The following is a 4,650-nucleotide window of genomic DNA, read 5'->3' on the forward strand; positions in this document are numbered from 1 at the left end:
AAATAGAAAAGAAACAGGAAAGTAACAAAATCTGTAAAAATCATCATGTAGATGTTCTCTAAATATCAAAACATAATTTCTTTTAGCTACTGTGATAGAATTTTTGAAAATTATATTGCACACTCTGAGTCTTCAACTCAGTTTTGTAAATATTTTCCAGAAAACTTAGATACAAAGGGCTGTGCAGGTGAGACATGTAAGTATAATTCAGGCCCTCTGAAGGGCCTGCTTTCTAACACAGAGGAAAAGTAAGTATACCAATAACTATAGGATGAGACAGAGTTTGTGAATAGCAATAAAAAAGGTGACTATCAAGCCTCCTCATGATTAGAAGAAAGTTAAATTACATCTGATTGGGCAAGCACCTAGACATGATTAACATTAGAGATGGTTCTGGAAGGGTGAGTAATATGCCAATAATTAGAATAAGGCAATGTGGGGATGGAGGAATTGATCATTCAGAGAAAGATATTCCCAATGGAGAGATACACAAAGGCAAAGGTAAGAATAAGGGAAAGCACAATGTGGTGCAGGAATTGGTGAGTTCATCCACTTTGGTTGATGTACTAGTTTAAGGAGGCTAAGTTATGTGTAGTAACAGATTCACTTCAAAATCCCAGCAGCACAACACACCAACACACATCAAATGTTTATTTTTTGCTCACACACTAGATCAATGAGGTCTCAGATTCCACCACTTTGTAGCTGCAGGATTTAAATGTGCAACTTTCCTTGTTGCTTCAGGAAGAGAATAAAGAAGCATGGAGAACTCACACCTGTTCTTCTAGGCTCAGGCACAGAAATGACGTATGTTCTTTCTGCTAACAGCCAATTAACCAGAACTAGCCATATGGCCAGCTCAATGGCAAGAAGCTGCATAAAGTGGGAGAAAGGAGATTATTTGGTGAGCATTGTTATCTCTTTCATGGCTGGGCTATGAAACATATACAATGGAGAGTAAAAGATAAGATGGAAAATGTCAGCCACTTCTAGTAGTGACTGTCAGGATGTAGAATTTACACTAACCCTAGGAACTAGGGTGAGATTGAATGAACAAGATTAGGAGGATGATCTGATTGGGTTTGCTGATAATCTAGCTGTTAACCAGAAGGTCTGAAGATGGCTTTCTGGATAAATTGTGAGAGAATAGGGAGATTGGTGTGGTGCCTATCTCAGGAAAAGAGAGAGAGAGAAATTTAAAGCCTAAACATACCATGGTCATGACAATGGAAAACAGAGGGCATATCTGAGAAAATGATGAAAGTAAAAGTCTATTAGATTTGGTCATTTATTCAACATGGGACATGAAAAGTAGAGAGTATAGAAAGGAGAAATCCAGTGGCTTTAGTAATAGTGGTGTCATTGTACAGGCAGTCCACAGGAGAAGCCACTCTGGAGACTTCATACATAGGATATAAAGTTATTATAAAAAATAAAGTATGGAGCTGGAGTACAGCAACTACAGCAGAAGCCAAAGATGTGAGTCAGATTTAGTGTGCCTTGAAATCCATTCAAAAATTGTCTAATAAATGGCTGGGTACGGTGGTTCACACCTGTAATCCCAGCACTTTGGGAGGCTGAGGTGGGCAGATCACAAGGTCAGGAGATCAAGACCATCCTGGCTAACATGGTGAGGCCCCGTCTCTACTAAAAATACAAAACAAATTAGCCAGGTGTGGTGGCAGGTGCCTGTAGTCCCAGCTATTCGGGAGGCTGAGGCAGGAGAATGGCGTGAACCCAGGAAGCAGAGCTTGCAGTGAGCTGAGATCGCACTACTGCACTCCAGCCTGGGCGACAGAGCAAAACTGCATCCCCCAACTCCCCCCAAAAAATGTCTAATAAGCCACTTTTCTATTTCTTCACCAATGTGATGACAATGCCAAACATCACTAAAAAGATACCATGTTTGCTGATGTATAAGATACATGTTACTTTTCAAAAAATTCAATGTGTCTCACCATCCATAAATAATTACTATTAATGATTAGATGGTATTCTTTTGAAGTTTCCATTTGTAGCATATGAAAATCAGAGTGCGTGTGTTCTACCTTTTGTTCTAACTAGGTGTCAGAACTCTGAAAAATTATTCCCTGACTCTGTATTTCAATTTCCTCTGGTGATCTGTGGTGTTTGCTAAAAAGTTGACTTTTTTATGATCTCTGTTTTATGAGTTGATTCTTTTGTGAGCCCCTGGTCATTCTCTGTAAATTTTAGTTGCCCTTACCAATGTTGCATAGGCTTTATGTTTTTCTCTTTAGTCCTTATAATATGCTGTATATTTTCCATTTTGTTCTTATTGTCAGTCTCTTCCACTAGAATATAAAGTCCATGGCAATGAAAATACATTTTTGTTTATAAATGCTCAGTAACATTCATAAAGAGCTCTATGAATGTTAATAATAATAATAAGAATATCATTACCATCAAAAGGGCTTGTAATTGGACTTGGCAGCAATTTGAATACAGGAACTGCTTGTACCATGCTTCTTGAGCTCAAAGTGTGTATCTCTGACCATTAAATATGTTTCAACATCATTTTTAATATCTGCATAATATTCCACTATAGCTGTTCTTTAAATTTACACTGCCATTTCCTAATTCTTTCATATTTGCATTATCTTCTCACTATGCTCCATATTATAACAATATTTCTGCACATATAATTTTGTATTTTTCTCACATTATTATATTCCTAAAAGAAGAATTTGTGGGTAAAAATATAACAACTTTTGTAATTAAATTGATTTTTTGCCAAATTGTCTCTTAGAAAGGCATTATCAATTGATATTTTCCATAAATGAAAGTAGCTTTCAAGTGATGAGTAAGACCATGGCCTCTTAGTAGCCTCTAAGTCCAAATCTTAGCTCACCTTCATCTGGTTGAAGGCACTGGGCAAGTTCTTGAATTCTTCTTTGTATCCACATACGAAAAATAGGTAAAATATCAAATTTTATTGTTGTTCTGAAGATTAAATGTGAAAATATACATAAAATGTAAAATGGGATCTGACACACAGAACTTACTAAATAAAATTCAACCATTATTGTTTCAGTATATGAAATTATCTTTTCACCATATCTTTATTAACACAATATATTTTTCTTTTATAATCTCAAAGCCTTTATATGATTTTGTTAGTTAAATTAGCATTTATTTAATCACTAGTGACAATGAATATTATCCCTTATGATTATTAATATTATCCCTTATGATTATTAGTTCATTCTTGCTACTAGGGCTGTCATTTCTCATTAACCTATAAGATTTACTTAAATATTAAGGAAATTAATTCTTTATGTATCTCATATACATATTAATGAATACATATTAATATTAAGAAAATTAATTCCTTATATGTATTATAAATACATTTCCAGACTATGACTTGCTTTTTCATCATATCTGTGAGTTTATTTGCCTTACCAAATATAAAATTTTTATGGTGCTCACTATGGCAGCACATATACTAAAATTGGAACAATACAGAGAAGACCAGCAAGACCCTGTGCAAGGATGACATGCAAATTCATGAAGCATTCCATATTTTTCAAGATGGCCAAATAGGAACAGCTCCAGTCTTCAGCTCCCAGCATGATTGACAGAGAAGATGAGTGATTTCTGCATTTCCCACTGAGGTACCGGGTTCATCTCATTGGGACTGGTTGGACAGTGGGTGCAGCCCACAGAGGGTGAGCCAAAGCAGGGTGGGGCATTGCCTCACCCGGGAAGCACAGGGGTTGGGGGATGTCCCTTTCCTAGCCAAGGGAAGCCGTGACAGACTATAGCAGGAAAATCGGGACACTGCCACCCAAATAATGCACTTTTCCAATGGTCTTAGCAAACGGCAGACCAGGAGATTATATCCCATGCCTGGCTCAGCAAATCCCATGCCAACAGAGCCTTGCTCACTGCTAGCACAGCAGTCTGAGATCCAGCTGCAAGGCAGCAGCCTGGCTGAGGAAGGGGCGTCTGCCATTACTGAGGCTTGAGTACGAAAACACAGCAGCCCAGAAGCTCAAACTGGATGGAGCCCACCTCATTTCAATAAGGCCTGTCTGCCTCTGTAGACTCCACCTATGGGGGCAGGGCATAGCTGAACAAAAGGCAGCAGAAACTTCTACAGACTTAAACGTCCCTGACAGCTCTGAAGAGAGCAGTGGTTCTCCCAGCATGGTGTTTGAGCTCTGAGAATGGACAGACTGCCTCCTCAAGTGGGTCCCTGACCCCCATGTAGCTTAACTGGGAGACATCTCCCAGTAGGGGCCAACTGACACCTCATACAGCCAGGTGCCCCTCTGAGATAAAGCTTCCAGAGGAAGGATCAGGCAGCAATATTTGCTGTTCTGCAGCCTCTGCTGGTGATACCCAGGCAAACAGGGTCTGGAGTGGACCTCCAGCAAACTCCAACAGAACTGCAGCTGAGGGACCTGACTGTTAGAAGGAAAACTAACAAACAGAAAGGAATGGCATCAACATCAACAAAAAGGACATCCACACCAAAACCCCATGTGTAGGTCACCAACATCAAAGACCAAAGGTAGATAAAACCACAAAGATGGGGAGAAACCAGAGCAGAAAAGCAGAAAATTCTAAAAACTAGAGCGCCTCTTCTGCTCCAAAGGATTGCAGCTCATCACCAGCAACAGAACG

General features: G+C 39.0%; 1 non-coding gene across 1 annotated transcript; it reads left to right on the forward strand.

The window, feature by feature from the left end:
- Positions 1 to 3,442: 3,442 nt before the first annotated feature.
- LOC115933702 (U6 spliceosomal RNA) lies at positions 3,443 to 3,548 on the forward strand. The gene has a single exon (XR_004069556.2). It is a non-coding gene; the product is annotated as a U6 spliceosomal RNA (small nuclear RNA).
- The last annotated feature ends 1,102 nt before the right edge of the window (positions 3,549 to 4,650 follow it).

This window comes from Gorilla gorilla, chromosome 12 (assembly GCF_029281585.2).
Source record: "Gorilla gorilla gorilla isolate KB3781 chromosome 12, NHGRI_mGorGor1-v2.1_pri, whole genome shotgun sequence".
NCBI lineage: Eukaryota > Metazoa > Chordata > Mammalia > Primates > Hominidae > Gorilla > Gorilla gorilla.